The following is a 12850-nucleotide window of genomic DNA, read 5'->3' on the forward strand; positions in this document are numbered from 1 at the left end:
AGTTCTGGGGGCCAGAGTCTGAAACGGAGGTATCTGGAGGCTCTCGGGCCGACTCTGTTCTTTGCCTCCTCTGGCTCCGCTGGCTGCCAGCATTCCTTGATGTGCAGCTGCATCACTCCCATCTCTATCTCTGTCCTCACGTCACTGTCTCCTCTGCCATCTGTCAAACCTCCCTCTGCCTCGCCCACATAAGTGATTTTTTTAGGCGAGGCAACCCTTGGTTGACCTCACAGATTGCAAGGACCTTGTCCGCTTACGATCCTTTATTTTTTATTTATTATGCCTACAGCACCTGGTCTTCCTAGGTGGTCTCCCATCCAAGGCCACATAAGTGAATTTTTAAGAGTGTTTTTTTGTGTCATTGGATTTAGGGCCTACCCAGATAATTCGGGATAAACTCCTCCCCTCAAAATCCTTCAGTTAATCACATCTTTTACCATATACGGTAACATTCATACGTTCCAGGGAGTAGGACGTGGGCATGTCTTTGGGAGGGCCACCACGCAGCCCACTACAGTGGTTGAGCATGATGTGCCAGGTTCTCGACATGAAAAGCAACAAGAGAGGCAAAACTTTGCCTCTGTTTTGAGTTGAGCTAAAAAAGACCCAACCCCTCAAAAAAAAAAAAAATAATATAGTTTCCAGTTGTGTTAGATATTTCTGACAACTTTGGCTTTTAAATATTCAGAATTAGCTCCAAATATGCTGCTGGATCCTGCAGGGCAGATGCGCTGGAGACATGTAGCTCTAAGTCCTCCCCGCCTGGGCCGCCTCTGGTCCTGTTTTATTTACGGAGTGTTTGTGGCAGACTCCATGCCTTGGGGAGCTTTGGGAGTGGGGGGCCCAGTGACTAGGGGTCCAGTGCTCCTTCAGGCTCTTGCCTCAGCTCTAAGTTAACCAGACCTGAAGTCTTGGCGGGTCACTCCCTTCTCGAGCCTCAGTTTCCCCGTCTGTGAGCAGGCTGGCCAGGCTGCCTATCCTCCTCACAGACTTGCCTAGAAGAGTCTGTATAATTGGTAGTTATAGATCCTGAGCGCGTCTTGACTTTTCTACCCTCTGAGGGCTGAGTCGGTGTTTCTCAAAGGCTGTGACACTGGTTGTAGGTGGGAGGTCCCCCAAACCACCCCAAGATCGAAGAGACCCGCCGCATGGTCCTCCTGACGGCTGTGATATCTTACAGTGAAAGGACACAGAGCAAAATCTTACAGTGAAAGGACACAGGGCAAAGGAAAAAGGTGGAACCAGGTAGGCGTCTCTCACGGGAGTCACACAGGCCGTGACAAATTCTCCCAACAGTGGGTTGTGACAATGCATGTGAAATGTTACCAACCAGCAAAGCTCTTTAGAGACTCAGTGCCAGGATTTTTACTGAGGCCGCTGGTCACCCAGGCAGCCTCTGCCTGGCACCACAGTTTCAGACTTTTGAAAGAAAAGCAGGTTTCCAGCACAAACCGTATTGTTTGTACAAACACCTTAGGCGCAATGAGCTACCATTATCAATAAATGGTGGGTGGGACCCCTATTGAAATCTAAGTTCCTGGACGTTAGCCGAGGGCCGAACTGTAAGCAGGTCTTTCAAAAGAGAGCAGCCAGGCCTGCTGTATAGACATCCCTCTGCACAGGTGGTACATGCAGGTGGCGTCTCTGTTCCTTTCTTTGACATCTGGGTGTTCAAAACCCCTTTCCGTGCCTGGGGACTCACCCATCATCTGAGACAAAAATCTACTTCTCGTGATAGAAGCTGAACATGTCAAATACTCCTTTACCGCGCTTCCTCTGCAGCCATGAGAGGGAGACGGTCGCATGACTCCAGCCCTGCCAATCAGACGAACTTACCCAGATTTTGAACGGGAAGCTAGTGACATGGAAAAGTCAGGGCCACACTTGCCGCGAAGGGGGTGGCAGCAGCTACATCCTCTTTCTAGAGACGGCGTGGCTGCAGGTCCACTGTCAGGGGTTGATATCAGTCCTGAGGCTGGTGGGGGCACATTCCAGCGGGGCCCTGCTGGCGTCTCCCCTGGACCAGTTCTGCAGGATGCTCTGGGCACCGAGGCCCCAGCCCAGTCCTCCCAGCGGGTGGGCTTTCCCAAGAATCTGTTAGCAGACTCTTGTCTTAAGTTGGACAGGGTCGAGTTTTGTTCCTTAGTAAGGAAGATAATTTTTAGATGTGTTCGTACATGATGCTAGACAAAACCCAGTCACAGAATGAAACGTTGTTCCCTGTCCTGTCCTCTTTCAGTCTTTCTGGTTATTTGGGAGAAAGTCTCTATTTTCTTTTACTACCCTCAGTCCTTTTAGCCTCTTTCTAATGCTTGCGAACCCCCCTCTTATTTTATTTTTTTCAGCTTCTTTGAGGTATAATTGACATATAAAATTGTAAGATATTGAAAGCGCACATCGTAACAATTTGACATAAGGTATGTGCATCGTGAAATGACTGTGACTCTCCCTTTTATTAAACAAAGAGCAGGCCTGAGGCCAGTATCGATATCTAGCAAGAATTTAATAACATGGATATTGCAAAGTGTTTATTTCATGGTTACCTTCGATTTGTGGCAAATATTATATGGTAATGACATAAACGTTTCCTTTAAAAACAAAATCATTTAAGAAAAAAAAATCATAATCTAATCCATGAAAGATTAAGCAAATAACAGCCTGATAATATATTATGAACATGGTTCTTGAATGAGAGAATTTGGGGGAACAGTGTGGCCGGGATTCAAACTTGGCCTTTTGGAGTCCACAGAATGTTGTGCAGGGATTCTCAGAAGGGGCAGCCAAGCTCCCCGAAACCTGAGCATTGTGTTCCTTTCCCAGCTGCTGTGCCTTGGAGCCGGGGCCCCCAACCCTCAACCGCTGCAGGGAAGATGTAGCATCTGCCTTCCCCAGTATTGCAGCAAGGCTCAGGGACGGGACTGACTCTCTCAGGCCGACTGAGCCCTAGAGCTAGCCATCGCTCAGCGCTTGGCAGGAAATGCCGTCACAAACTTTGCTACCCGTGGAAGAGCCAGTGGGTGCCGTCCAGTCGACTCCCCTCGTTACAGAGGTGGGATGAGAGAGTTCTGTGGTTCTGGTGGTGACTGGAGCCCAGGGTGCTGGACCTTTGGTCAAGCTGTCCTCAGCAGCCCCTGGCTTGCTTTAGGTGGAGTGACCGGGCCAGCAGGGGCTGACCTGGTCCGGGGGGTGGGGAGGGGGCGGTTCCACCTCACCCTCCAGCTCTCCAGGCTCCGGCCACACTGGCTTCCTCCTGTCCCTCCATCTCGGCAAACATGTTCCTGCTTTCGAGCTCAGACCTGGCTCTTCTTTCTCCTGCCTGGAGGGTTATTGTCACCCACCTCCCACTGCTGCCTACTGAACTCTCCTGCTGACCTTCTTAGGGAGGCCTTCCCTGACACCACCAGCCAGGGTCACCTGTCGCTTGCCAGCCCATGCCTTAGTTTACTTCCTCGTAGCACTTTTCATGGCCTGAAATTGGGGTTCCGTTTAGTGTCATCTCTGTTCGAGATGTGAACTCCCCGAGGGCAGGGCCAGGGTGATGACAGGATTCGTGGGGTCCAGCACAAAATGAAAATTGGGGTCCTCGTCCAAAAATGACTGAATATCAAGATGGCCACAACAGAGCATTAAAGAGTGTGTGGGGCCTTCATAAGCCTCGGCCCCTGAACCATCATGCAGTCTGCATGCCCTAGAAAGCAGCCTGACCAGGGACTTGTCTTGTTCACTGCCCTGGGCCAGGTCACCCCTGTCCCTCTGGGCCTGGAACAAGGCTGGCATACAATAGGCCCACAATAGGTATCTGTTGGCTTCATGCAGAAATGAATGAATAAGCTGTACGACTCCAGAGCTGAGAGCCATAGCTGCTACTTCATCGGCCCAATGGAAATAAACTACTTCCAACCATTTATTCCTGAGATCAACTCAAGGTTAAGATTTCAAGGCAAGGTCGGTGCGGGAGGGCCCTGAAGGCTAGAACAGGGTGAGAGGTTTATTCTAAAAGCCTCTGGGGGTTTTGAAGCAAGGCTATGACAAGTTGGGTCACACTGTACAATATCACCAGGCGGCTGTGGGCAGCGCAGTGTGAACTTGGGTGGGGGTGAAAACAGATGCAGGAATTGGGGTGAGGTGACCTTGGCAGCAGTTCCAACTACCACGGTGCTGGCGGAGAGATGGAGAGAAGTGGGAGCTGCTGGTTTCACCCACGTCGGGTGGGCCCCTGTGCCCTGTTTCACTCACCACAAACGCAATGGGATGGTTTGAAGGCGTCAGTGAACACTCAGTCAGCTAGAGTCCATCCCGGCTCTGCCGCTTACACACAGCCCCTGCTACGTCCCAGCCCTTCCTTTAATCCTGCGGGATGGAGGAGATGGTTTACGCCGAGAGCACTACACGCTCCATAAAAGTTAAGTGTATTTATACATAACAGGCAAGCCTGGAAAACCCACGGTGGGGTAGTTATGGGAAGAAATGTAGCCCTTGGAAGAAACTTCTCAGAAGCAGTGACATGTAGCCAGGGACTCTGACTGGAGGGAAGGGGTCCCTTCGGTGGAACCCAGCAGGTGCCGGTTCCAGCTGGATTATTTCCAACTTGCTGTGGCTCCAAGGCGTGAGGTGAGCCACACCGGTGGACATGATCCACTGAGACAAGGCAGCGGGATTTTCCGGGGAGCGGGGGTCACCCGCAAGCCACAGAGCACCTTTCCTGGCAAAGAGAGTGATTTCTTTTGGCGATCACCAAACACGAGTTGAGAAAAAACAGTAACAGGAAATACCTCTCGAGTAGATTCTACATGCCCAGTACCGGTCCAAGGCATTTACTTATATTCGCTCATTTAGTTCCGACAACAACCCTCTGTGTTGGGTACAAATATCATCTCAGGCACAGGGGGTCTAATGATTTCCCCAAGGTCATGGGCCGGAAGGCCAAAAGCCAGGATTCAGACTTGGGCATCTGGCTCCAGGCACTTTTACCACTGCGTGAGGTCGGGGACAAGGGACACCCCTGCCTGGAATTCCATTGACACTGTCAACGTGCATTTGCCCTGCTGGCCAAAATGCAGATGGTCAGAGCACAGAGAAGTGACACCATAATCGGCTGAGTGGCAGACTCGATGGGAATGATTACATTTGATTCTCACGCCTACCCTTTGCAGTGAGGGCTGTGTTGGCTCTATTTTTTAAATGAAGAGACAGAGGCACAGTTTATGCACTTTGTCCAAAGCCCCACAGCCGACCTAAGCCTTCTCTGTTTTTCTGAAGTCTCCAGGCTACAGGCTTTTATTTCTGTGGCCTTCAAAGCCAAAATACCCTTGCTCTTCTGATAGGCATCGAGACCCAGAGAGGTTAAACACTCTGCCTGAGTGGGGAGATGGGGCTCAAATGCAGATTTGCCCAAGTTCAACACTCACGTTCTTTCTTTCCTTTTGTGCTTCATTTCTAAGCAGTTTAGACTAACCATGGTTTCTGGTTAGGGGGCATCTTCCTGGAGTAAGTGGATTTTCCCGTGTGTGTGTGTGTGTGTGTGTGTGTGTGTGTGGTCTACGGCCAGATCAAAACTTGGACTGAGGATCAGAGACTGGGTTCTAACCCAGAACGGCCTCTCACCAGCAGCATATGACGGCAGCTGGTCCTTCTCTCTGAGACTCATGGATGACAACAAGAATACCACCTGCAGGCCGGTCATCAGGAAATCAAAGAACCCACTAGAAAAGTATAGACTCCCCAAAGCAGGGGTTTGTGTCTGCGTGTCCCCTCACCCAAATCCACGAATGCTTGTTAAATGTCTCTGGAAGAAAGAGCGAGAAGGAGGAACCATGTCAGCAGTGGCTATTAATATGATGTCACCCATTTTGAGATTATCCTCCTGAAGAACAAAGGGGCAAAAGTAATCCTACCTATTCTGCAGGTGGAGAACTGAGCTACCTGGATGTGTAAGGGGAGGGTGAGCCAGAACAAGCCCAGCGCTCACTCAAATAGATTTCTTTGCCTCTTTGTTCTTAACCATAATCTTTCCCCCCCACCCCCCCACCATAAAATGTCAGAACGTCGGCATGACAAAGTGCAGGACGACTCTTTAGGAGAAGTGGCACAGGCTCTCTCCCAGCTGGTCTCCCAGGACTGGAGCCAGGAGCTGAGCGTCTGCAAGTCACCGTGCCCTCATAAGGAACAGTCTCTCCCCACGGAGAAGAAACCCACTGCATTCCTCCACAAATAGCACCTTCTCTTCCTGGGCTCGAGGACGTGAGGCCTCGGTAGAGCCAGGAGTCCATCCTGAAGCACTCTAGGGTTTCATCTTGGAAATGCAAGGTGGAAACGTCAACCTGGGCGATGCCCCCCAGGTAGAGGGACCTGGGGCTGCACCAGGGCCTTTTCATCCAGAAGGGAACACCTGTTGGGCAAATTTCTAGCTAATTAACTTTATTATGTCTAGCCTTACTTTCTCGAAGCTTAAAATATAGTGAGGGGGCAAGGTTCAGCTGGTATAAACCTTTTGGTTTTGATACTGGTTGTTAAAACATGGACAACAGTTTCATCCCAAACCCCCTGAATGCCCTTCCTCCACCCTAGCCACTCGCCTGGGGCTCCCTTATCCCAGGAGGAAAGGGTTAATACCTAGCCCAGCAGGAGAGGTTTGCCCAGCGACCCCAGCCCTGGAGTCCTTGTCTGTTCTGATCCATGTTCAGTCGTTTCCATGGTGGCAGTGGTGGTGGCAAGGAGCCTGATCGTTAAATATTTTGCAATGCGCACATATAACAATGAAACCAGCCCCCGGATAACACGCTGCAGAATGTCTGAAGGGCCAGAGTAAGTTGTAAGGACCCCTCTTTTGATGGGTAGCAAGTTTCTTTGGAAGATGTCCATCCTTACAGTGGACCAGGCCCCTTCCCGTCTCACCTGGATTCCTCCCTCAGCCTCCTCTCTTAGCCTTCTCCCTGGCTTCCCTGCCTCCACCTTCAGGCCCCAGCCAACCTGTCCTCTGCTGACAGCCAGGAAGACAAATCTGGTCACACCAGCCCTCTGTTTACAACCAGCTGATGGCTTCTTGTGCTCAGGGTTAGGCGAAAACTCCCTTTGGCTGCAATGAAACAAGCCCCAGAATAAAACCGTATCTGGCACACAGTAGGAGTTCAGTAACTGCCTGCCTAATAACAAAGAATGAATGAGTGAATGAATGATGAGCCCTTACCGGGAGGTCTGTAAGAGCCTGGAAAGGACCAAGGTTGCTTCCCGGGTGGGTTATGATTTGGAGGCAGAAGAGACTGGCATTCTAGGCAGGGGGACAGCCAGGTAAAGGCCAGCGGGTGGCAGGTAGGTGGTTTCATCTGCCTTAGAGGAGCCTTTTAGGTAGGAAGACGATTCAAAGAAGGGATTGAGAGCATGGGGCTTTGCAGTGGGAACACCTGGGTTCAAGTCCAGGCTCCCCTATTACCAGCTGGCAATCTTGAGAAAGATGTCACCTTTCTCTGCCTTGGTTCTCTCATCTTTCAAAGGGGGCAATGATGGTGTCTACCTAACAGAGCTGTTCTGAGGTGTAAATGATCGCGGGTGTGGGTAAAAAAAGGAAAAGTACAATCCGTGTTCACAGTGTGTTTGATTCTAGGGAAAGAAATAACACTTGCCAAGTATTTTCTGTGCAGGGCGCTCTCTGAGCTGATCTCACTGAATCCGTTCAGCAATCTGCAGCTTTACCTCGCTGTCTGTCTCGGTTTGACAGATGACTCTGACATCCACCCCTGGGGAGCCCACAATAATCCCCAGCACTCGGATTATTACGGTTAGTCCTAACCCTCATTTAGGCATCAGAATCACCTGGGGAGGTGTCGTAAAACCCCACACTCAGGCACCCCTCGGCCAAGGAATCAGAATTTCCGCCAGTGGACTGAACGTCGGTGTTTTTTGAAACCTCCCGGATAATCCTAATGGGCAACCAGGTTGAGAAACACTGGTCTAAGTTTGGGTTTGAAGATGCACGGTTGTCACAACGATCCCATGGGAATGAGGGTGGGGACAGAGTAGGCTGAGGGCATGGGGTTGAGGGCTGTGAATCTCTTACCCTGACTACCGATAGCAATGCCGGACAAGCGACTGTACGTAGAGGGGACTCAGAAGCCCGTTCCCACCCCGTGTGGGCGTGTCCCCAAGCGTGGCCTCTCAGAGCTCGGCATATTGTTTGAGGGGGTCTGGGACTCCCGGGCATCCCTCGCTTGAGTGTGGTTGTCTGCTCCAGGCGGCAGACCTGTGTGGTCAGCAAAGCCTCGCTTTCTTTCAGAGGGAATCTGACACACTGTGATTTTTTCCTGGCCTGCCTGGAGGCCGACTTAGTTCCTGGATCTCGGGAAGAGCACTGGGGCCCAAACCTGACTTTTTCTAGAACCCTCGGGTGGCTGCTTTGCTTCTAAGCCTCTTTCCCAGCAGTTTGCAAATAGAGGTCGCTTCCCTAGGAAACACAAACAAACAAACAAGCAAAGATGCCCAGTTAAATGAGACTTTCAGATACAGAATTAATAATATTGTATGGGACATAGTTATACGAAGAAAATTATTTATCGTCTATTTGAAATTCGAATTCACCTGGACATCCTGTAGTATATCTGGCAACCCCACCTGGGGCCCCACTTTCTGGCCAGTTTCAGGGTTAATAGCATGGATGTTGGCACTAAACATATCCTCATGGAAGTTAGCTCTGTCCTTTAGTGGTGACTGAGCCTCAGGCAAGACACCTAACCTCTGGAAGCTTCCATTTCCCCATAAGCAAAGGCAGATAATAACGACACCTGCCTCTTATGGTTTTATTAACTATAACATAAAATAACAAATCTAAAGCATATACTAAACTCTCAATAAACAGTAATTATTGTTAAGAAACAGAATCAGAAACATATTTTCAATGTGTAGCCTTTTTTTTTTCCTGATTTAGAAGGATAATACATGTTCGTTATGGAAAATTAGAAAATGCAAACAGAGATGAGAAAAAAAGTAGAAGCCACCCCTATTGCCGCCATTCAAAATAAGTACTTTTAGTATTTTGGTGATTATTCTTCCATCTTTTTTTCGCCTTAAACCTCTATCTCTATATGCATAGAAAATCGGTTTTGTGCTGTGGGTCCTATTCAACAGTATGTCATAAGTATTTCCCCAAGTTATTAGATATTCTTTGAAAATGTAATTTTCACGATATGGATGAATGCAGTCTCCTGCTGATCAAACAGGTTTTTGTTGCTGTGATAAACAGCGCTGCAATGAGCTCTTCATCTTTTATTAAAAATTGTGCTGGAGCTCGGTCAGGCTTTCGGAGGCCCATCCCGAAAGGCTGTCTCCTGGCCACATTTCTGGTTGGTTGGCCCCAGCTTTTGCCAGAATGTCTCTGTCAACACCAGAGACAAATGGATTTCAGTCTTGCCGGGTGGGCCCAAGGCTGTGCAGAAGCCCGATTTGTCACTCTCCGCCTCGTGGGAGCAGAGCCTGCTGAAATGTGCAAACACATAATCCTCTTTGATCAAAGGGGAACCCTTTTTCTGGCTTCCAGACTCAGTCTGTTCTGTTCCCGGTTACGTGGATGACATCTCCATTTGTCGCCCTTGTCATCCCTGCTTCACAGAACTGGGGGGCGGGGAGCGGGGAATCTCCGAAGGTTCTCGAGTCTTCCAGCCTTTAACAATCCCTGGTTGGGACATCAGCCCTTGTCTTTTGCTAGGACACAGGGAACCTGAAGTTCCTGCCGTGTGTCCGCCTTCCAGCCTTGTTTGGCCTCGTAATCCGTATCGATGAAGACTTCTGACTTCTTAGCAACCAGCCGATGGCTTCAACTGTTCCCAGGGCTGTGCCCCTGGAAGCCTTGGGGAGAACCACCTGTTAATACAATGCTAGTATTAATCTACTTTGGGGCTGTCCTTGCTTGAGGGGCCTCAATGACTTTTGATGACCCTATGGATTTTTTGTCTTTGGGGAAGTGGGACTAAATCCTAGGCCAGTCTCACTTATGAACATCACTACCCAATAACTCAGTTGCAGCAGACTCGGGGGGAAAAGTATCTCCAAATATGAGCATAGTGACAGAGAGAACACTCACGCCCCCTGAAGCAATTCAGCCCTGTTTTATGTGCGTGTGGGGTTTTTTATTATTTTTATTTTTATGTTTTGACATTTTAAGTTCAGAGAACATAGCTGGGTTTTATAAAATAGTTTTGGTCCAGAGGGCAGACCACATAAAAGTGTCCAAACAAGTCCTGATGGCTGGAGGCCAGGAAAAAAGCATCTTTACCTGCTTTGCCCCCTATTCTCGCCCCAGAATCTTCTTGGAATGCAATTCTCGGAGCAGGTTCGAGACGGAGAGTTGACTTATTTGTGGGGTTTATGTGAGCCCTCGGCTGATCTTCTTGCATGCACTGAGTTTTTTCTAAGTTGGTTGAGTTTAAAAATGTAATAATTATACCAAATCTGCACAGCCATTTTCATCCTGGAGAATCAATGTAATCTGTATTATTTAGCCCCAGGACATAGTGGAGGAGCATAGTTCTTGCTGTTTTTGCAGAGGTGCTGACTGCCTTGTTTGGGGTGTCTGGGGCCCGGAAGGCAGCCAGGATGGCTCAGGGCTTGTCTCTTCCTAGATGAATATACCAGCTGAGCAAGGGGGCAGCAGGGGCCAGTCGGCCTGGGTTCAAATCCCAGCTTCAGCACATGGCAGGACAGCACTGAGACTTTGGCCCATTTCTTTACCTTTCTGAGCCTCACTTTTCTCATCTGTGAAATGGGGGTGATAATAGTCCCTACCTCGTAGGATTAGTTTGCCTTATAAATGAATTACTATGCATGAAGCACTTCAAACACTACGTTGTTTATAGCTACTGTCCATTACACCCAGAGCCATATTTGGATCCCTTAATGACCACTGAGTGCAAGGGAGCCTGAGGGTCTGCATCTGCTACAGGCCCAGGCAACAGCCACACTGCTGTTCTAAGGCCACATTCTGAGGTGCAGGGACCTTGAGAACTTAGAATAAAACTGCAGATTCCCAGGCCTCGGCCCAGCCCCACAGATTCAGGATTATTCTCGAGTCTTAAGATCTCATGGAGTCTGCTGCGACCAAATTTTAGACTTGCTCGGGACCCATCATACCTTCCTTCTTCCTTGCTTGTCCCTTTTGAATGAGAATGCCCATCCTGCCCCTGTCCCACCATCGTATTTGGGAAGCAGGTCATTTGTCTGCTTTCAAAGGTTCAAAGGGGCAGAGGAATTTGCCTCAGGATGAAACATACCCGAGTCTCACCCATATCTGATTTAGATGATATTTAGATGAGACATTGGACTTCAGACTTTAGAGTTGTTACTGAAATGAATTAAGACTCTTGGGTCTGTTAGCATGGAATGAATGTCATCAGCATGTGAGAAGGACATGAATTTGGGGTGGGGCAGGGGCAGAATGAACTGAATTGTGTCCCCGCCCCCGCCATTCATATGTTGAAGCCTTAACCTCTAAGGTGATTTGGAGGTGGGGCCTTTGGGAGGTCATGAGGGTTGGATGGGGTGGGGGGTGGGGCCCTCATGGTGGGATGGGTGCCCTTCCAAAGAGACATCAGAGAACTTTCTCACTCTCTTTCTGCCATGTGAGGACACAGGGAGAAGGTGGCCGTCTGCAAGCCAGGAAGAGGGCCCTCCCCCGAGCCCGACCACGCTGGCACCCCAACCTCAGCCTCCAGAACTGTGAGAAACGAGTGCCTGTGCGTTGGCCCCCAGTCTGTGGAGCTTGAGCTGACCGAGATGGTGGGGCAAGGCTCAGAAGCCAAGTGTGTAACGAGGGGTTCAAAACGCTTCCAAGTCTCACTGGCTGGACTGAGTTAATTTTACTGTTGAGGAAGGTGTCCGCGGCTTTTTCAAAACCTGCGTTTTGGAGCGACTGTGTCATTATTTAATGCTTAGGCTCCTCTCTGGCCAGGCGGTAGAGCTCAGCGGTAAGAGCGACCCCTCTGGCTTTGCCTCCCCACCCTCCCCCACCTCCCATGTAAACTGGGTGACACCTCTATGGAGCACGTGCCTAGGGCTAAACTGTCTCTTTCCTTTCTTGGGTTCAGATAACTGAGTCCCAGATTTTGCTGTTCAGCATGGCAGGAAATAGCATCTTTGATTCAACAAGTTGAACCCGCCCAGCTGTGGCATGTGTTAAAACGCATTCCCATCACTGAAAATCTAATTTGGTTTCTCGAAATCTTCGCTGGAAATATTGAGCCGGAGCAGAGAATTAAATTTGCCCCAGATCAAATGTGGTTTGCTGTCATTTGGGCAGAATGGGTTTCTCTCCCCATGCATTTGTACATTTCCCCATTGATCATGTTGGTGGACTTTCCTGAAGAAAATGATAATTTGCTGGACTCAAAACATAATAAAAATGGTCCCCATTTGCTAGTAAATCGATGCAGGTAGAACTGAACTTAATTAAATTTCAGAGCAAAGATGAGACAACAGACTTCCAGTGTCAGACCTGGCTGTTCTGGGGACTTTAGAGGAAAAGGCGGCACAGTCTTTTTGATAGTCTTTGGCCTCCTTGTCTGTCAAACAAGGACACACCAACCTCTGCATCTGCATTACCTGGTTATTTTCACGTGACCCCAAGCCCTGCAGCCACAGAGAAGTTTAGCAACTTGCCTACGGTCGCTCAGCAGGTAAACCGAGAAGCTGGAATCCGAACACGAGTCTAGCCAACTCCTGAGCCTGTACGCTCTTGGCTTCGTAGTACCTGGAAACACTGATGAGACCCAGGACCTAGGGCAGGGCCTGCTTGCTCGCTGATTCTCTTGTGCTTCCTGCCTGAGAGATAGTGAGAGGGTCTGGGCCTAGGAAAGTGGGGTGGTTGGGG

The 12850-nt window shown here is 49.5% G+C and overlaps 1 long non-coding RNA gene across 1 annotated transcript in view; it reads left to right on the forward strand.

The window, feature by feature from the left end:
* The window catches only part of LOC120603827 (uncharacterized), an 88752-nt gene that overhangs the window by 58096 nt on the left and 17806 nt on the right, over positions 1-12850 (forward strand). The window lies entirely within an intron of this gene.

This window comes from Pteropus medius, unplaced genomic scaffold, assembly GCF_902729225.1.
Source record: "Pteropus medius unplaced genomic scaffold, Ma_sr-lr_union100, whole genome shotgun sequence".
Classification (NCBI taxonomy): Eukaryota; Metazoa; Chordata; class Mammalia; order Chiroptera; family Pteropodidae; genus Pteropus; species Pteropus medius.